Genomic DNA, 21,622 nt, shown 5'->3' with positions numbered 1-21,622 from the left:
AAGGATAATGACAAACAGGCAGTAAGAGAGATTTGTCAGCAGCTGTATTTCAGCCTAAAAACAAGGAGCTTCCCCCTCATCACTTCTCCCATTCCCTACAGACACAATGAAGCTGATACATGTGCTATTTGTGTTTTCACATTCCATTTAGAGAGACAACAAGAGCTTGAACTTTGGATGAGAGGTCACCAGTCTGGGGAGGAAAAAAAAAAAAACAAGGGAAAAAAGTTTCAGAAAGGCTCTTTTAAGCAGCATTAGTTCCTGGTTGCATAGCACACTCATCAGCTTAATCCCCTGAAGTGTCACAAGAACAGAGCTTTTCCAGCAAGCAGAAGAACAGCATGTTCAAGCAATTTCACATTATGTTCCTTCCTGATGGCTCCACAGTCTCAGCCTCTTAGGTCTGCTGCTGATATACATCAAGCTTCCCATCTGATGTATTACATCCACCACTGAACTCCTGTCCAAAGGAGATTTCTTGTGGAAGAAGGACTGTATCTGTAGGAAATAAAAAAGGAGGGTTATAATTTAAAATATACTTTCTAGAGTTCAGTCAGTGGAATACCCGGGGAGAGAACACAGGACAAATTTTCAGCCCCTGACCTTTGACATGAACATGTTTGTAATATATACACAACCTCATCAGTTGAGGTGAGACCCTTCTCTAAAGAAGAGTAGGAAGAATGTATATCCACCAAAACTATGTTCTGCTAGTTATGTTCACACCATGCTGTTCAAAGGAAGGATGCAGGAGTACTGAATTATACCCACCTAGTGTGATCTGGGTAAAGAGAACAGACCTGTGGGCCACAAAATAAATCAAATCTGAATTTCTGTTACTGTAGGAGCAAATATCTCAACTTTACTGTGTTCCCCACAGCCTGCTGAAGGGCTATTACCCATTCAGTTATCTATGGCTTCCTCCTGCTTGCTCCTATTGCTCCTCACAGCTTAATAATTCTCCACATAGCCATTTGCCCTTACTTGTTTCCAGCTATAATTAGACTACAGATTTAGCAATGCTTTTTTCCCTATTTACTTGTAAGATATGGATGAGGACTTAGTGTCTCTCTTAATCAATACCTCTACTCACAGCTGCTTCCACAGGCTTTTAAAGAACTGCCAGCTCAGGACAATGCTGATGTCTCCAGTGATGTGCAAACAGGGTGAGGAGTAAACAGAGAGCTGCTGCAGCAGTGTAGGTGCTTCTGCAGCAAGAACCTGGAGTAAACAGCCTTGCTTTCAGTGGACACCAGCACAGCAAGGCAGCCTTTTAGCCTGTGCAAGAATTTTTAAGGCAGCAGGCACATGCACCCAGGTCCGTCCCTGTTGTTCATGCTGTGCTGAGCATCAGCATGCCTGGACCAACATGCCACGTTTCTCCTGGAAAAGGCCATCAATATTTGCTTTTCTTTTAAACAGTGTTAAATGCTGTGGGTCAGAGCAGCAAAGTAAAATCTGTTTTCCCTGCGCAGGCAAATGTCTTCAATAAGCTCTGGAGAAGTATGTATGTAATATATTTATAGAGATGTAGAATTTTAGCATGGAATTATATGTTGCTCATTATTCTGTCTTCCTTGTGGGAACATTTGGCCTTTTACTTAAATATAGTGTTTTATTAAACGAATTCACATATTTTTGGGTGTGGAAAATGAGATTAAGGAACATGCAAAAGTGAAATGTTGTCATACTATTAACAAGGATTCAAGAGGCTGTTCAGGTCCTCAGTGGGGTCCTCAGACCCCAGGACAAAGCTTGTGAACAAGAAGGATTTGAGATTGCAGGACTGGAACCAAACTTTGGTTTATTATCGATAGCAATTCATTCCCACAACTCCATTTCAGTTGGAGAGTGGCAGGTCTGGACCCTGTTTTGTCTCAGAATGCTGAGGAGCTGGGGAAGAACTAGGTTCGCATTTCATCATGGCTCCTACAGCAAAACTGCATGGATAAAACAGGGAAAAAAGCATCAGGCCCTGCCTTACTCTTTTCTCCCCAGAGATGGAATAGATTCAGAAGTTCAGCTTTTCTACTGCTACTCCTTCATTTGAAAGGAGCAGACCTTTGTCCCTTCCACCCTGGGAGCTGCCACTCGGTGTGTCATATTTGGTACTTACCTTTACACAAGGCATCTCTGCATTCAGCCAAATTGTTCTCCTGCTCCTCTTCCAGACTCCAGAGGCAAAGGCCATGTGGGGCAGGGGATGCTGATCTCTGTTACTGGAGTCAGGAGGGAGCAGATCTGTTTTGCTCAGCCATGTTCTGCAATGTTTTGTTGCCAGGCTCAAACTCCGTGAACCTTTCAGGGATTAAAATTGATGAGATTCTCTGCTGCCACCAGGCTCTTCAGAATACATGATTTTCCTGGACTGCAGTCACTCAGAGTGGGAATTGCAGTCAGAAGGTCAGAAAGCTGTTAAGAAAAGAAAGTCTATATAGCTGTTTTCTATTATTTAAGGCATAGAACTGATACTAAACATTTATTGGTTTGATAAAGACTTCCTGTACCCCAGCAGCTGTACAGACCATAGAATTAATCCAACAAAATTTTGTTATTGATATGTAAGACAAGAAAAGGCTCTTCCAGTGATTTTTGACTTTTTTTAAAAATATTTATTTTAGAGAACTATACATTTAAGAAGCTTATGTTAAGATCCAGAGTGTGATGTTACTCACAGGCTTAAGCTGCACTGTGCTGATCAGTCAAGATGGAAATGCAGGATGAAACTCTGGTCTCAATAAACTTGTCTGATTAATTTCCCCTACTGGCATTAATATATCAGCTGCCCTATCTCTCTTTAAGAGGCATTTGCATCACAAAGGAATTATTTTATCTCGGCCTGTAAAATTTGAAGTGCTGGTGGCTGGTGACAGACATTTCCTGTCCAAGTTGTTGTCCTGGACTGAAACTTCACAGAGGAACGAGCTCTTGTCTCATTGTATCACTGTTATCTGCCTTAGTATTTCTATTTTCCTTTATTTTTGTTCTTGCAGTCCAGATTTGTTTCAAACCTGTGGTGAATACGATACTGATCTTTATCCTGCTGAGTTTACAGCCAAGAAAAGAAGTGAATTCCCCTGATATAATTTAGGAGGGGAGGGAAACCAGAGCTTGCCTGCAGAGCCATCTTAACCCCTGCTTGTGATGAGATTCTACTTGCTTCCAATAAATGTCTAAAAGCCCAACCATGAGGCAACAGAGAATTATGCAGAAAAATCAACAACATATAAGAACTTTAACCAGTGAATTTATCAGCAACTGCTGCTCTTCACCTGGAAGCCCCAAACATTCAAATATTTTCTTGTTTTTGCTACATACAATATGTATGTTTTGTCCTTTTGTGATCTGGGACCTCAGGGGTGTTTTGTACAAGTGATTTGTGCTGTAAGTGAAGGAATTGGTGTTTCCTTTTAGTTTACTGTGAGAGAAGAAAGGGAAAGACGTGGAGAGAAAATGCTCGGATATTGACTGCTCTGGGCAAAGCGTGAGAAAGAAGGAGAGAGGCAGCTCAGATGGGAAGAAAATTTAGAGTTGAAAAGCAGGTGGGGAAAAGGAAAAAGACAGCCTAGTCTGTATTATCTGAGTGTTCATCTCTCCTGACTTTTTATACACTTTGAAAAATCAAGCAAATTGGAGCATTTTTCCAGTCTGAACTCAGTCCGGCTGCCCTCTCTTTGGTGCTTTCAGTCTCACTTCTCCCCAGATGTGAGGATACCCAAAGTAGACTGTGGATTTCCAAAAAGGCATTTTCAACACTTTCTCTCTTCATGCATAAAACATTCATTGCATATTTAATTTCCACTGAAATAAGGGTCACATGAGCAAGAGCTCATATAATGCCTTGCTTCCCCTTCTCCTAATTTATTTCAGAGACCAAATACAGCTGCATTCTTTCATCTTGCCCTCTTTCTGGCCTCCAGGCCTATTGAGGCAGCAACTGTTTTCTTTGTCAGCTCTCACCAGACCCTGACTCTAGGCAATTTTTGTAAATATTTTTCCAATACAACTGCACTAATTTTATATGCTTCACAGCCCATTTGCAAGTAATTTAGCCACATACCTATTTTTTCTAACCAGGGATTTTCATGTTCTCTCTCTGGTTAAACCCAGAACTTTGCGCAACATGGCTGAGCAGAATATTTTGATGTGTTTGTTTCTTCTAGTTAGTAATTTCTGAGAAATATTTGTTTCTACTAGTTAGTAATTTCTGTCCTTCTGAGATCAAGTCTTTCATTTAAGAGCATCAGCAGAGGGAGACAGAACATGAAGGAGAAAACATTTTTCCCATAGCATGGGGCAGTAAGCTCTTTAGAAAGAGTGAGGTATCATTCTCTATTCAGCCAACTCTGAATAGAGTTGTGCTGAGATGCCCAAGTGTCAGCTGAGGTGGATGAGAACAAACTAATTTCACACAGGTAGAGCATGAAAATAACCATTACACAATATCCAGGTCGACAGGAACCGATGACCAATGTCCCTGAGGAGAAATTCTTTGGGCAGAGGAACCTTAGCCATGGTGAGGAGAGGGTTTGTCTGAGCTTTGCAGAAATGCATTTCCTATTTCTGCTTGCAATTTCTCAGCCATCTCTGCTCTAAATAAACACTGTTGCTTTTAATGTTCTCATACAAGTCACACTAAACAGAAGCACCCTTTGGTTCATTGTTATGAGTGTTTTATAAGTGTTACAATGTTATTTTTATTCATTAATTGGGGGGTGTAATGTCAGAATTTTTCACTGGTATTCAGTCTTTCACTCTGACAACAGCACAACATTTATTCCCTCCCCACTCCCTGTATAAAACACAAAACCTGCCATTTTTTATTGTTCACAGGAGAAAACCCACGGAAGGGGCAGTGTTTGTGGGGCTGCTTTGTTTTGCTTTTTTTACTGCTAAATAGCTTTCTGTCTACACAAGTCCATTTTCTGTGTGTTAACAGAAAGGGTTTTCTTTCTCTGATATCTAAATACCACATAACTTGGCACTTGAAGATCAGGATTGCATAGCCCTCATTGTCAGAAAAGTTATTTTAATAAGAGGTGCAGTACAATGGTCATGGGGACATCAGGGCATAACTACCAGCATCACAGCAAGCATTCTGATTAACTTCAGATATTTGGTCAAATTTAATACTTGCATACCGCAAGCTACTGAGATTCCAGTGACATTTTTGAAACATGTTTACTTCCCTTCTGCTTTAAAGCCTGTAGTGAGAAGCTGCTTTGTATTATTTGCATTTTCATCTAGACTGGAAGAGTGCCTGTTGGATAGCATAGAAACTGCAGTGATTAAAAAGACCCAGCAACTGAACCCAACTCTAAGCTCTGACAGGCACAAGTCTCCCTTCAAAGACTGCCAACAACCCAGAACTAAAGTATTGTCTGAATAACTTGTGCTCAGAGCATTTGAGAACCTAATCTCAGCATACATTTTGTGGAAAGAACCAAGCACAAAAGAAAGAAAAAGACTTTTACATTTGAAGCTCACACAAATAGAGTAACAAAGAGAGTTTCTGTAAATAAAATTTTCATTGTGAAATCACAGGAATTTCTCACAGTCTAGACAGCCCCTAACAGAAATCTCCTGAGCTTCCCAGCCAGTCTTTCTGGGTGCTCTGAAATGTGCCTTCCTGCTTAGCTCAACCTGCCCAAGAAAACAAGCTGATTGCACTTTTCTCCTATTTATAGGCTTTCTGGCTATATTAACACCCTTCACTGAGTAATGTATTTCTTTTCTTCTACTGGCTGCTGCAGTAAAAAGAATAGCTGCTTGGTCTTGTAAGCCTGGTAACGATGTTCTTACCACACTGTTGCATGCACAGCACCTCAGAAACAACATGTATGGCTTGGGGTGGCTTCCTGTGTTTGTGTTATTGCCATTCCCCAGATTTTGGCAGAAAAGCTTGGGCAGGTTGCAAAAAGAGCTCCCTAGTGGCTGTCCCTGCACAAGGAGCTCACTGCAGAATTGGGAGCAAGTGATGCTGCTGGGCTGTGTAAGGAGAGGCGACAGTGCTGGGAGGGCACCCCTGGGTTTTGGTTATACCTGAGTGCTGTGAGGAGTCTGAAAACACCCTATATGTGGGTATGGCAGTAGGAACAAGAACTCAGAGTGGACTGAATCATCTGATCATACAACATTCCTTCACAGGCAAAGCAAACCTCATCCTGCTGCTGCGGAGAATTACTGAGTGTCTTGGCAACCCCATGCTCTCCCTGGTCTCATTTTCTGTGTGGTTCCTGCCTCAGCAGCCACCTTTGCTATGCTAATAGCAGCAGGGACCCGTGACACACATGATTAGAAGGAGCATTTTGGCGTGTGCAGCTCTGCCAGCCCCTGCCTCAGCCCGAGCTCGGAGCATCGCACGCCAGGCTGGGGCTGCTGCTCACTGAATATGGAAGAGTTTAGCTGCAAGCCACTGGGAGGTTTATAATTGCTTATTGCATTAAGTCAGATGTTACCACAGAGCACGCTGTGTGCTACTCTGAGTTTATTAAAATAGAAAAGATGAAATGACAAATTAAAGAAAAATGAAGGGGATTATCATGACTCCAGGTTAAACATAAACAGCAGGATTCAAAACACTCCTGGAGAACAGAGCTCCTCTTTCAATAAAATCTCTCCATTTATAAAACATTTAAAAAGAAAAGGGGGAAATATCTATATGCCATATCAGGAAAATTGCCTTTAAATGGTATGTTTCTCAAGAGTTTGTAGTAGGCATTAGTAGCTCCCTGAGAAACAGCCATTATTTTCATGTTAATGGTAACTGAAATAAAAAGGGATGGAGGGAATATGTAAAATTTGGCTCTGCCATACAATCTGGGTTGGTTTGGAATAAGCATTTATTCTTTATTGAAAATTTTCCATTGGTTAGTGCCAACTCTTAAAAGGAAATATTTATTTTTCTTTGTCACTTTATGATAATTATTGCCAAATGCAGGAGCACTGTGAAAGTTGAAAGATTTGGTTTATTTCATTTTCCTCCTTTGATTTTTGCTGCTTTAGGCTCTCTCTAGGAACTTAAATAATTATAATAAACAGAGGAAAAACCCCTCAGGTAACCCAAATGAAATGTAGGAGATGTGTTTTTATAAATGAGAGTGCAAATGTCACACTGGTAAAACTAGGAAGATATGTCCTTAGCTCCCCTGAGCTGGAGGGAGAGGCTCAGGGGATTTGATTTCTTGGTACTGCCCAAAAAAAGAGCTACAATGGAACCTTTCTTTCCTTAAGAGCACAAGCCAAAGCCCCACCCCCACTGAAACATTTCTCAAAACCTGGTTAGAAGGCCTTAACTTTGACCCCTATTTCAGTTTTAATGCTCTTAGGAAAAGAAAGAATAAATAAAATGTATTTCAACTGAAAATCTCTGACATGGCCATGGCAGGCTACACTCTGCAAGCAAATGCCAGGTGAAATTGTTTGGTGGGAGCCAGCACACCAGAATGAGGGAGCAAGAGAAATGGAGAGAAAGGAAATAAATTATTCCCACAGATGCATAAGAGTCTGGGGAATGTTCAATGTTTAAATTTGTTCCCACTGAAACACTTTCACCAAAGGCAGCCAAAGTAGAAGGCTGATGTGATCCTCCCTGTTATAATAATCCCATGTTGCGCGCAAGTTCATTTGGGGGCCTGACTCCATAACTAAGATGTTTTATTACAGGAATGACCCCTTTTTTTATTGTAAAGGAAGATCCCAGTGCTCACTGGGATGCATTTGGAAGTCTGTTGCAATAACTCATGTGTTCTCTGTGCTGTGCCAGCTCTGGCTGTGGGTTGATAGACAGCTGCCTGGTGCAGAAGACTGCAGTAAATGAACCAGGCGCATATACTGGAAAAGAGTATAAAATAAGAGCACTGGTCAAATATGTCTCTGCTTGAGGGAAAAAAAAAAGAAAAAAAAAAGTGTATTTTGTTTGGGCCTATGCTCAAAACCTTGGGGAGCTTGGCCAGGAGCATCCTTGGCAAAGTGTGATGCTGGTAGACTCAGGGATAGGGGTGAGAGCTGTATTCACTGGTGTTTTTAACCACTACATTGCCCAAAATTTCACTTTGGTATCTTTCACTATAAGTTAATGAAGTATTTCTATGAGTTCTCTAAGATTTGTCATAGAATCATTTCCAGGAGTGGTTACAGCTGCAAATTTAATAGTCTGCTCCTGTATCCTAATGCAAATGCTGAAAGCCTGTGGAGAAGGTGAGCTCATCATTTGTCTGCAGAAAAGTTCACTTGCAGTCAATGTGCTTATAAATCTTCACCTCCTGAGCAGCTTTACAAGTGTTTCTGAAATATTCAAAACATTTTTTATCCAGTATGCTTTTCTGCTGTGTTATTTAGATACCAGACTCATACCAGTGGACCTGTCTCAGGTGACTATTTGTATTTTGCTTTCTATGCTTGGTATAAAACATTCACAGAGTTCATCAGAACAAAATGCCAGATAATTTTCTTAAGATGGATATTGCAGGGTCTGGTAATAATTTCTCTGGATATGATCTGAGTATTTGGAATCTGGGATTGACTTGGATAGGTAAACAGCATTTTGAACACCTTTCTGAACCATCTGAATTTTTAAGGCCCATTTTTAAACCGGAATGAAGTTCTTAAAATCCCTCATGAAACATCAGAACAACCACTGGATTTGAGAAACACAGGAGCACACAACAGCATCACAAGGGAATACCTCCCAGTCCTAGTGAGCAGCTTGGCTCTCTCCCCACTTCTGTCAGAAAAGCTCTAAACAAGAGTGTTTGTCCAAAAAGCATTGAAAAATGTGCAGAGAAAGGAAGGCTCTTTTCTGAAGCCTGCTGTAACTAGGAAGGACTCTCGGGTGAGTCCTTGGAGAGGAAGGGGTTATGTTGAATTACTCAGAGCCAAGAGCTCTGTTGCTCACTTTGCAGTTCCCACACCTAGCTCTGAAGATGTAAATTCTTTGTGTCTGTCGTCAGCAGCTTTTGTTTGAACCCAGATGAAATATTGTAAGGTTTTCAAAACAAGTTTTGTATTTTATCTTGATAAAAGACATCCTCCCATCTTCACAAGTTCAGAAATAACCTCCCTTTTCCTGCTTAAAGCCATATGTTGCCGACAGTCCTACCTGATTACGTGGTTCTCTTTCTAGATTTTCTTTTTTTTTGGAAATAAAAAGAAATTTCCTTGACTGAAGTAAAAAATAGGTTATTTTCCCCATTAACAAAGAGAATACTTTCCCTGTAATACCAAAATAAACAGAAACCTATGTCAGATCTACACTCAGCATGCATTTCTACTCTCAACACTCTTAAGATGGCTTTGCATTGAATTCTGATGAAGTTGACAGTAGAATAATTTCAACATTTGTAATTTTTCCAGGGCTTTTTAATGTGTTAGCAGTGATACTTCTTAGACTTCCTGGGAGTAATGATTTCTTATAAATGACCTCATTGAAGTATCTGTCCTGTCCTTTTAGCAAAGAGAAGATAAAATCCTGATGTCTGGATATGAATCAAAGCCCTTTTGTAGATAGTGCGGGCTGCATATACATTTTTGGAGAGGTTTACTCCCCCTCTGTCTTTCTATCACCTGAAGATGTGAGCTGTGCATGTCTGTTCAAAGCTGCAGTAAATCTCTTCTGTCCTTTTTCTCTACTTCTCTGCACTTCTGTGGACTTAAAAGATAAAATACCCCAAAACAATGGGGAAGTCTTTTGCCAGTATTTCTGGTTTGGGTGGAATCAGAAACTACCTGCAGTTGTTGCAGTAAAACCTGGACTCCTTCATTTTCCAGATCACCTTTGGGACTTGGAGAGGAAGGGCTTATGGGACTTTGCCTTGTCAGACCTCCAGATTAATTTCTATTACATTACAGCCAAACAAATGAGGAGAGTCCACTTAGTAGGGCAGCCAGAGAGTTAAAATGTGGTTCCTTTCTGCACTGAAGAGAAGCACAAACTGTATTTTTTGTGAAATGGAAGCATTCCTCCAAGTGTTGGGGTTTTTTTATTTGATGGGAAATGTAATTTGCCTTTATTATATAGCATTCAAAAAAAAGCAATTTGTCTTACTCATACAAAACATTTTGACTGCCTCAGAATCAAATGCTTCAATAGCCTTTTGATTTTTTTGTTTTCACCAAAGTTTCAATGAAATGAACTTGTTCCTGACAGTCCCTCATGCTGAGTAGGCATTTTGTCCAGGGAAGCTCCTCTGTCAGGCTGATTCTGCTCAGCACTAAATTCCTAGTCAGATTTATTCCTGGTTGCTCCCAAAACAGCTATACCCAGTCCAGGTCAGAGACTGCTTCCTCTTGATGCTTAATATGCCTTTGGATACAGGGTAACTCCTGACCTGCAGCTCCACGGTGGGAATAAGAAATGACAGTGAAAGAATAAGAAATTATTTTGTCAATACTTCATCTGGAATTTTGGACTATGAGTAATCTCACTGGAAAATCAGTGACCTGTAGGGTCAATATCCATGGTTTTGGAGGTGCTCCCATGGAGTCATTAACTACCTTGACTGCAATGTCTTAATCATTGTGGCCATATCTCTTTTCTCTAAAGTTTTTTGCCCATGGTTGTAATATACTCTTTTGTGCGACAGAGATAATGATTTGTCTTCAGATAAACCCAGTACCAGCTGTACTTTTGCTGGAACAGTTCAAACCAGTTCTGCCTTCTCCCTGTAAATGTTTTGGAGCTACTCTTACATTGCCATAGCTTAGGTATAATATTCAAATGATGGCTATTTAAATGAAAAGTTTTTTTTCTAGCATTTTTCTATGCTGTAGACAGTGCTAAGTTCAGTGGAGCAGCAATAAACTCGGGAATAAGAACAGGAAACTAAAATAACAGTGAAACTAAAATTGCAAGTATGAAAATCCATACAACTTTAAAATTCAGAAGGTCACCAATAAGTGAAAGATATTATCCTAGTTTTGTAGTCAGCCATGAACGAAGTGAGAAAATATGCTGAACATCAAAAGAGTTTAAAAAATCCTCAAATTAAACAAAATCCCAACCTTCTCCCCCTGTTCAGTTGCATGATGAGTGTTATCACTCATCAATGTGATGTACAATTTTATGGTAAATAAAAATTCCCATTTTCTATATCAATATGTTTTACACCTCTGCAAGATGCCTTTAACATAAAAAAAAATCTTTAACATTCTCTAAGAGAAAAAAAATCTGCAAAAAGTACAGAAATTGCTCATGATGTCTTGTTCATTGTGAATTAAGTCCATGAATGAATAAAACAGAAGGGAATTTGCTCAAGAATATCCATTAGTGTCTATTTTGCTGAGATGATTTATGCCAGAAATATGAAGCTTTTCTTTCTTTAGGTCCTTCCAGTATGTTTGCTTTACAAAACTCTTGCATAAAACATCTACTTTCTAACTGTTTGGAGTAAGAAATAACTCCATTGTGAAAAGAGGCGGGGGAAAAGTGTCTAAACCTTTCCGGGTGGAAATAATTCTGAATTGAATTTTACTAGTCATTGTAGTTTTATTAACACAGATTAAAATAAAATAAAATAAAATAAAATAATAAAATAAAAAATAAAATAAAATAAAATAAAATGTGAGGGAGAGAAGAAGGGAGCGAGAGAGAGAGAAAAACATCCAGAATCCTATTTTTGTGAAGACTGTTTGGTGACTTGAATAAAACAAAATTAATCTTGTTTGGGAACAACAGGAAGTACATAATAGAAAATAAGGGTAAGATTGATCCTGAAGTTATCTTTGTTGCCAAGCTGCTTATACACAAAGGAGGGGGAAAATATTCAGCTCATCTCTGATAAATTATTAATATTTCCTTATTTCCTTTTTTTTTCTTTTTTTACAATATTGTTAATATTTGTGGCACAAAAGAAAAAGATCAAAGCAAGTATGTGTTCAGCAGCACATGGTTGATAAAAAAATCATCTGCCACTGGAATAAACATGCTTTTTTTCTTTGTATTAGTAGTATATAATAGTATTCTATTATAAAAGTTGTAAAATTTAGATTTCTCCCTGATTTCCAGCTGAAGATTTCTGCACAAAATGTGTCAAAATATATTCTTAGCACAATCAAAAGGTCATCAGTTTGTTTTCAAGCTGATTGGAAAGAAGCTCTGTGTAATCAAGAGGAATTACAGCCTGGAACACAAAAATAATCGTTCTGGCACCAAGTGAAGATCTGAGCTTGGAGTCAGACGTGCAGCCTGAGGATCCCTTGTGTCCCTCAGAAGAGCAGCTATATAATTATTCACTTCAATGCAAGCACTAATGGTATTTTTCATGTTCAATGCAGCTGAATCCTGTGTCAGCTGCAAGGCCTGGTTTCCTATTTGGCACGGGCAGTTGTTCCATTAAGCAGTTTGGTTCCCCAGGAGCTTTGTTGACAGCTACTCCTCTCCTCCCATACTGACTCTGACGGAGAGTTCATCTTTCTCCTTCTCTCCTGCTCAATATTTTCCCTGCTTGATGGACAGCTTGGCTCTCGAGGTCTGTAATGAGCAGGGGCACCCTTCACTGTTGGGGACTGGTATTGAACCTGCCCTGGGCTGGGAATACCTGAGAGGCTCCGTGCGCTTTTTACCCTCTGAGAGCTCCTGGGTGACATCTCAGGTGCGACTCCTACTCTTAATCACCACATCTTGGAACCTGACCTTACAGCTGAAAGTAAGCTCTATTGAAATGCTCAGCCAGAGGCTGGGAGTTGGATGTGGAGACTGAATTACCCTCTGCCTTGGGAGGAGGTGACTCAAAACCTGCAGAGCTGCAGTGACACAGGGAGTGCAATGGGGGAACTTTCAGCCTGCCTGGTCTTGCCTGGCGTACTGGGAGCAGCTACAGTCAGTGTGTAAAAATGAAATGTTAATTTTTTCTTCCTCTCAGCTTACTTCCTTCAGAAAGCGCAGTTATTCTCTGCTTTTGGCTGGGGTAAATTCAGTTTCTGTAGGGTAGCTTGCATGGAGCAATGTTTTGGATTGTGACCAAAAGAGTGTTGATAACAAAGGGATGGTTTTGTTCTGCTGAGCAGGGCTTGCACAGGCACCCCAGACTCCTCTGCTCCTCACATCCTCCACCAGCAAGGAGAGCTGGGAGGGATAGCTGGGACAACAGACTGCAAGGCACCAAAGGGATGTCCCACAACACGTGACATCATGCTCAGAATATAAAGAGAGGGAGAAAAGTTTAGAATTATGGCATTTGTCTTCCCAAGTAACCACCATGTGCCATAGAGCCCTGCTGTGCTGGGACGGCTGAGCACTGGCCTGCTGGTGGGAAGTAGGGATTGAATTCCTTATTTTGCTTTGTTTTGCCTATTAAACCATCTTAATCTATGAGTTTTCTCACTTTTGCCCTTCAGAGTCTCTCCCCAGTCCATTCTGGTGATGTTGTATTTAACAAACTTGGTGGATTGCCTTTGAAATATCATGTACCAGAAGTGACACAGAGACACACAGACTCACAAGGCATGAACCATAGCAGGTCATCTATGCCTCCTCAGGTTTTTTTGGAATGTAAGAATGGAGGAAACTTGGATAATTCCAGAAAGGTAATGAGTGGAGTTTACAGGGAAAAGCCTTACAGACCATCAGAATCTCAGATATCCTTCTTCCAAACTGCTGTACACAATTTTTGTGCCTTTGGAAGCCATTCTGCCTTAAGGAGAAATCAGTCTTTCAGATGTACATGACTTTTGAGTGTTCTTTTGTTTAACTGTCATAAAGAGGCTGCGTAGCTCTTTGAAATGATGTTAGAAATCATTTTGCCTAAGTGACAATGACATCACTTTCTGTCTCTTTTATCTTGCAGTTCTCTGAAAGGTCACAGTGTAATTTATGAAAATCATAATTTTGTCCTTTTTTCTGATTGATTTTCCTACTGTAGATTTTTTTTCTCTATTAAATTATGCCACTTCTTTTATCTTTTGATTAATTTTCCTCCTTTTCACACCAAGTCTATTGTAGGAATTTAATTACAGCAGACTTGTAATTGCTGATTTGTTTTTAACTGGAAGTGTGTAATTGCTGTATTATCAAGTAATTCAGTCACACTATGTAAAACTCAACATATCAGATGCTAATCTGGTTTTATTGAAGATACCATTTTCCTTGTTTTGAAAGTGATTATTCCCTACCTCTTGAATGGTTTCCTTTTAATTCTTTCTTTATACAAGGTGTTGTTTTATCTATTTCTTTCTTTAGACTCAGATGATATAAAGCGCTTTCTCTTTCCAGGACCAGACCATTAGGGAATCATTTCATTCCATTGCTTCCATCAAACAGAGTTTTGCCCACCAGATTGGGCTGATATATATTGTTAACATTTCAGAGGATGCCAAAAATTCTTTGACTTAAGGTCTTAACTAAGATTTCCAAAGAAGCAATGATCATTCAGCTTATTTTATTATAAAAATCAAGCAAGTTAAACCAATGTCATGTGTTTAACTTGAAATCAGTTTTATACAGTTTTTCTAGTTTATCATGTGAAAACCTTGTCCTTACAACCACCAGATACTTTAAAGTCTTCAGGAATGTTTTTTAGCTCTCCTGTGATGCTCTAACTATCCTTCCAGCCTACCACTCTTATTAACACTATTCAATATTTTCTGTGCCTGTGGACAGACCATAAATAGAACTGTGGCTAATCTCCAAACCAGAATTATATATTTTGTGCAGTCTTTCAGCAATTGCAATATAGGTTGTACACACCTGTCACTTAAGAGAAGATACATTGGAGCAGAAGTGATGCATGAGCAAAAGCTACTTGAAAAGACAGCACAGAAGCAAATGCCATGTGGTGAGGTTGTGGTTCAATGAAAAACCCTTTTAAATCAATCTCTGCTTCACTTTTGCCAGTTTCTAATCTCAACACTACTGCTGGATTGCCACTTTATCATGTTAAATGGACATACCTTGATGCTATAAACTATGTCTAAATATGCATCATGTAGTTACACATTTCCAAGTGCCTGAGCCAAATGAGAGTTAATATAGATTTCTGTTTTCCATTCTAAATAGATTTGAACCTTCATTAGTTTCACATGTAAGATTGGGGTAAAACCTATGACAATTGCTAGGTGAAAAGCAGTTGTCAAGGCTTGCTCCTGTGTGGAGATGCACACAGCTGGCAGAGCAGAGAGAGCAGTGTGGGAATAAAGGGAGTGTGGGTGACCCTGGGGAATGGCCCTGCTGTGACTGCTGGAAGGAGCAGACCTGGGGAGTGCTCAGGGCTGGCAGGGTGATCCCTCACAGCCTGAGGTGGTAAACCAAAGGGGGGGTGGCACAGGGAAGTAGGTGAGGCACTGAGAGAGGGGAGGGCTGGATGCAGGTGCCTGCTGAGCATCAGCTCTTACCTCCTCGACAAATTGTTTACTCACTCTGGGTGGGATTCGTCTCATCTGACTTTAGTGATCAAAAGCAACTGCTTAGCTGCTCATGGATTTTCTGTTATGCATGTGCTGAAGGGAAATGTGCACCAAAAGAGGACAAGGGTGGGTAGGAGAAAGTTGTTCTGTCAGGCTACGCTGCTGGAGATAGAAGCAATAGCTGAATTGAAGATCTCTGGCACCAGCAGGGGTGCTTTTCACTTATTTTCATACATTTGCTGGGCTAAGACTGAAGGTCTTCAGCCCTGGGCACTTCCCTGTGCTCAGGAAATAGATTTTCATCTATGGGGCAAATCTGTCCAGGCAGTTCTTTCTTTTAGTTACCTAAAATAGACTCTTAGGGATAATTCCTGGAAAGGCTTGTCTATCCTCTGCATTGCTTGGAGGCCCAAAAAGAAGAACTGTATCTGGAGATTTCTTTTTTTCAGGAAGAGACTGCTTTGGCAGTCAGCAAAGAATTTTCCCAGCCATCCTTTTGGGAAATCAGTTTGCTTTCGTTCCTGCCCAGCCAGCAGGAGAGGTAGGGTGAACCCCTGCCCAAGAACACGATAGATGTGGGTCGAGCCAGACCTGAGAACTGGCCTGAAGCATCTCTCTAGACAAAGAAATCCTTGGCTTGGTGACAGGTAGGGAAGAAAGCTGCCAAATTCAGCCACACTTTGGAGTGTGATAATTAGTGCTATGATACATTTGTCAGATCCTATAGAAACCAGTATTGATGTCAGAAATTAATCACACGTGAAAGCCAGTGGCTAGGTATTGCTCTGTGTTGCTGAAGATGTAGATACATGTTCATATGTGCCTCTGTGGTTATTTGATATATATATTTATAGACACATATCTGGGAAGTAACCTTTTACTCATGCAGCTTTGGCCCGGAGAATTAGGAGAAAATTTCCAAATCACAGTATGAATTGCTAAGCCTTTTTTTCCCCATTAAATAATTTGTTGTATTTCTAAAGACATGTGAAACATTCTTGTTCAATTTTATGGGAAAAAAGACCCACTGTATTTGTCAAGGCTGAAAAATTGCTTGGAAACTTTTTATCCAGGAGGGGATCTGCGTGTTGAGGGAAGTGTGGAAGCAGTAAGGGAGAGCAAAATAAAACAGATGGAATTGCAATCTGAAGAGAAATGATTTGACAAAGACCTTTGAAAGGTTTTACCTTCACTTCGGTGAAGGATTAGAAAACTCTTAAACACGAAAAAAATACTTCAAAATGGACTAGCTATCCTGTAAGGATGATAAAGATTTTGGTGGATTTTCAGGTAAAGCATTTTATTGCAAAATGCTCTGATAATCTTAATTGCTAGTCAGCAGTTCAAGTTGGTGGCAGATTAAATTTGCATGACACGAGATGGTGCTGGAAGATATGCATGCTTTGCACCAAGTGGAAAGATCATTGCCATGCCCAGCAATACTGCAGAAGCAGTTTGAGTTTGGCATGATTATTCTGGTCTCAGTGTTGGTGCTCACTTTCACAGCTACCTCAGGTTTCAGTTCACTAAATGGCATTTTGAGATCCCGAAACACTTTCAAACCTGGAACAAGCAGGTTATTAATTGCTCTGTGGTTTGTGCCTTGTTTTTGTTTGGTGGGGGGGTTTTTTGATGTTCTTGTTGTTTTGAGGTGGGGTGGTTTTTTGTGCTTTTTTTTTGTTGTTTTGTAGTTGTTGTGGTTGTTGTTTTTGTGAACCAATATAAATCAGTATGTGGAGCGCTGCAGTACCAGGAGCTCCTGTTGCTCTGAATTCATGAGAACACAAGGAGGTTGCCCCACATGGAGGGTTAAAAGCCCATCAGTGGTTATGGGGTCATGTGGAGTGGGGCCACTGGATGTGGGGTGGGACATCTGGGAGACCTGGGACAGCCTTGGGAGTGTGGTGAACCATTTGAAAAGCAAACAATAGGCAAGTGCTAAACTGGCAACGTGCCTCACAGAATGGATGTGGCCTTATCTTTCTCCTCCCTGCAGCGTTTCAGCAAAAGCTAAATTGAAAAAATTTACCTTCCGTGTTTATGACTTTCACCAAGGTTTCCTAAATATTAGTGTGGGAGGTAGAAAAGCTAATTTTTTACCAACATTTTGTAATGATAGTTATTCCCTCCAGTACTTCTAAGGAAAGAAACAATTTTTCATCTCTATGCCCTTCTCCAAATTATCATACCAGGGATGAGTATTAAAAAAACACCTCTCTTATTCATGAAAAACAAATAAGACATTTTTCTAGTTCAATATTCAAAAAAGAAAAAGAAAGTGTTGTAGTGAACTGAAATAACAAATGAGAAATTTATCAGAAGGGGAATAATGTTGGGCAAAAATATTGTATTTATGATCTATCTGGATGGATTTGTCTTACTAATACTGCAGCTGACACACTGAGTAGACCTTTTGGAAAAGAAATAATATTGGTTGCCACTGACAAATGCTTTGAACTTACTTGAAAGGGAAATGGAGAAGTATTCCAATTGCACATTGAAAGTATGTGGCCCCCTTTTACCTTTGCTTGCAATTCCATCAAAGCTCTGGGAGTCAGGCAGAATGGAGCTGGTTCTCCTCTCTTGCATCAGATACTCGCAAACTAATATAATGGAGGACTCAAATTAGTGAACTTCTAAATGTGACAAATAAATGGGCCAACAGGCTGGACCCCTTCACAGGGCTCTTTGGGATGGTTTGTGGTTTCAAAAGATGCTTATTCTTTAACATAAATGACTCATGAGCATTTATCACAGATTCCATATGCCCCCAGTTAGACTTTAGACTCTGGTTTGGTTTTGGATATTTTTCTTGATGTTTTTGGGAACAGGCTGCTGTATCTACATCTTAATTCTTTGGAAACGGTGGGAGGTACAGGGTGGCAATACCCACCTAAACTACTAAATGTGTTTAAAGAGAGTTTCTTTTACCTTGTGACATGGGAAATTTGTTGTACTTAGAAGGGTAATAGGTGCCCAAGCCGAGAGCCTCTGTGGAGAAATGGCTGAGTAGGAAGGTCAGCTCTTTGGCACTTAGGCTCAGAGAAGTGGTCTAAAAAGCCTGACCTCCAATTCACTGTGTGTGTGATGTTATGGCCTGGGCTGTCAGAGGCCTTAAGGGAAATAGCCTTGTCCCTCATCCCACTTTTCTCATCCCCTTTTCTTGTTTCCCATTGAGACACTGCCAAAACACAGTAAAGTAGTGAACACAGCTGCAGGTGAAGAATGCAGGGAGCTGCCTGCGCCACTTTACCCATGCTCATATGCTGAAATTAATGGTATCGAGACTCTGTTCTACCTCATTTTTGGAACAACATCCCACAATTAAGGGCCTAATTTTGACTTGATACCAATCACAATAAGGGCAGACAAGGTCAGGTCTTAATTTAGGCCAAGACTGGATATTCATCTGCAAAGTGTGACAAAGGAAAGTCTGTCCTGAGGTAGAGGCTGATGTGGGGGGTAAGATCTGCTGCTGGGGAGAGAACAATTCCCTGCAGCTTTTGTGCTCTCTTTTATCCTGTGGCGCCAACAGGTGCATGCAAGTCCAACTCTGAATTTCTCCTTTACACTTTTCGTGGGAGCTGTGCCCTTCTCATGGCAGCTACAGCTCATCCATAGAGTGGTAGATTGAATTTTCATGTGTTTCTGAGAAGTGTTGAGCCAGCTCTTGGGCACATTAAGAGAGCTGGCCAAAATCCTATTGACATTACTGGGGATGCTTGATAACTTGTGCTGTGGTAAGTGCTTAAGCCCTGATGTTCTATAGATCTAGGCTTAAACTGATACCATTGCAAGACATTAATAACAAGGTTCTGTCTATTAAATCATTGATCAGCTCTTGGGCTGTCAAAGCCCACAGTATGGGAAAATTGCTGTCTGACAAATGAAAAAAAGTAGAGAAAGTAGAAGTTGAGCAACTCAACAGCTCTTGAAATCATGAGATTCATGGCTCAGTTGATACCTGGTGAAGATAAAGCTTTTTTTTTTTTTTTTTTTTTTAGGACAAGAAAAGGCTCTGTTAAAAACCTGCCTTTCAGGTAGAGTTTTATGGAATGACTGGATGGAAAATAAAACCCTCATCCTAATAAAAGGAAGTGTTAGTTGGCAACATAATTATTATCTACACCACCGATTACAGCTGGGGCTGAATTGCTGGAAGCCCACACCAGCTGTGTTTTCAGGCAGCTCTATCTCAATTGTTTGTCCCCACCCCTCAGTTCTGGCAATGAGTTTTTGAAATGGTTTTTTCATACTTTGCTTGTGAGGACACTGCATCTAGAGCCAAGGGCACAGGCATGGGTAAGAGGGTTCCTGCGGCTAACAAGCCCACTGTTACTCTAACCAGTGTCTGATGTGACTTCCATCAAAGCTGACAGGACAATTCTTCCTTGCTGGCAGGCCAGCAGTCCTGGTAGCTGTCAAAGGCCAGCAATCTCTCTGTGAAAGACAGAGCAGGGGTGACACCTGCTCTCTCTGCCTTTAAACCGCTACCTTCACAACTAGCCTGGACTGTGGAGATACTGGCCTGAAGTTTAACTTCAAAATCAGCAAAAGCCAGCCCTTTTCTGTTTGCTGGGAGGCACAGTGAGGGATTGGAATATGTACAGAAATCACTCGCTGCTTTATGATGTGTGGATTAATGAAAGTATTAAACCATTCTAAATGATAGATAAGGAAATTATTTCCACTGTAGCTTGAAAGAAATAAAACTGCCCTGTCTAAAATTTAGGAGGTTTAAAACTTTGCAAGCTCATCAAAAGTACATGGGCAACAAAGAGGGACAAGTTTACAACCATCTACGGATCACCCTAAAGTTTTAACATTCATCATTTTTCTGCTTCATTACTGTTAGTGTTTCCCATAAGCTTTGAGAAACAAGCTAATTCTTCCAGAAAAGAAGAGTAAATACAGGTCAGGCTAATATGCTTTTATGGGCAGTGCTGGGATTTTCCCATTTTATTGCCATTTTGCACTATTAATTTTATATCATTGACATTGTTGTCTTCATTGCTCATGTCTCACGGCCTTGAATAGGATTTACTGTGCTGAGAAATTCAAGCATGAACTGAAATGGGATGAAATTCAAGTGTGGTTCAGTTGGACAGTACAAGTCCTATGATGTGACTATTTCTGACTTTTTAAAAAGGAGCAGAGTGTAGCTTTTTTGGTGTTTTCATGCGCAGCTATGACTGCTTTTGACCATGGCTTGTGTGTGAAAATGTTTGCATCAGAATATGCACAGCCAGGTGTGTACCTGCAGGTGAGTGTGACTCTCTTGTGCAGTTGTCTGTAGTCACAGGCAAATATTGTCTTGTGAATGTATGATCCTGACTCTTTCTGTGTGCTTGCACCAGTGCTTTCATGGAGGTATGGTTTTATGTATTTTGACATGAGGAAGTGTGGATTCAAAAGAGGGAATGATGCTCTGTGCAGAGTGCCTGCAGAACTATTCATGCACACCCCGTGCAATAAAGGGCTTGCTTGAGCATGGTAATTGCCAATAGAGGTTCACACAATATTAAGTAGAACCAGATCATTAATCTTTTGATTCAATCTTGAACACCTGGAAAATGAAAGACATGGGTCTGCTTATTGGTACCTGGAGTTTTCCTTGTGGTCTTGAAAATCAGCCATAAATAGGTAATAGGCTGCCCTTAACCTGATGTGCTGGATAATGACTAGTAGAATATGCTCATTTATGGCTTTTATGTAGAAAATAGAGAGCAGCTGGTTTAAAAAGAGGCTGTCAGGTCACATATGAGGGAAGAAGTCATGGCTTCAGTGGACCAGTAGAAGAATAGAACTGCAGGGCAAGGGAAGAGGAGCAAGAAGTCAAGGTTCTTTGTATGAAAGTGATGAATACCTGCCTCTGGTTTCCCAAGAAACAGTTTGTTCCCTCCTCAGCTACTTCCTGCTTTTCACAAAAACCTTGTGTAGCTTTCTGATGCTCTAATGAATCACTCTATCCTTTTCAAGCACCAGAAGCCTCTTGACCTCATAAATCCAAACTCAGAATTATAACTTTCTACTCTTCAAAGTACTAGTTATGTAAAGCTGAAGAGTTCTCTTGTGGACTGTGCAACCTCCTCATGTTGCCTGCTCTTGTGAATTTTTGTAATTCAAGACACGACTGAAATCAAAGCAGAAAAAAATAACTTCAGTTTTCGATTCCCCTGCCCTTCAGAACACACACCACAGAATTCCACTCAGCAAACCTGCAGTCATGTCAGCATAATTGGCAATTATGAGTGGAACTGCAGTGGTGTCTTTCATACAACTA

The sequence above is a fragment of the Camarhynchus parvulus genome, chromosome 6 (genome assembly GCF_901933205.1).
Source record: "Camarhynchus parvulus chromosome 6, STF_HiC, whole genome shotgun sequence".
NCBI lineage: Eukaryota > Metazoa > Chordata > Aves > Passeriformes > Thraupidae > Camarhynchus > Camarhynchus parvulus.
This window is presented reverse-complemented; position numbering follows the sequence as displayed.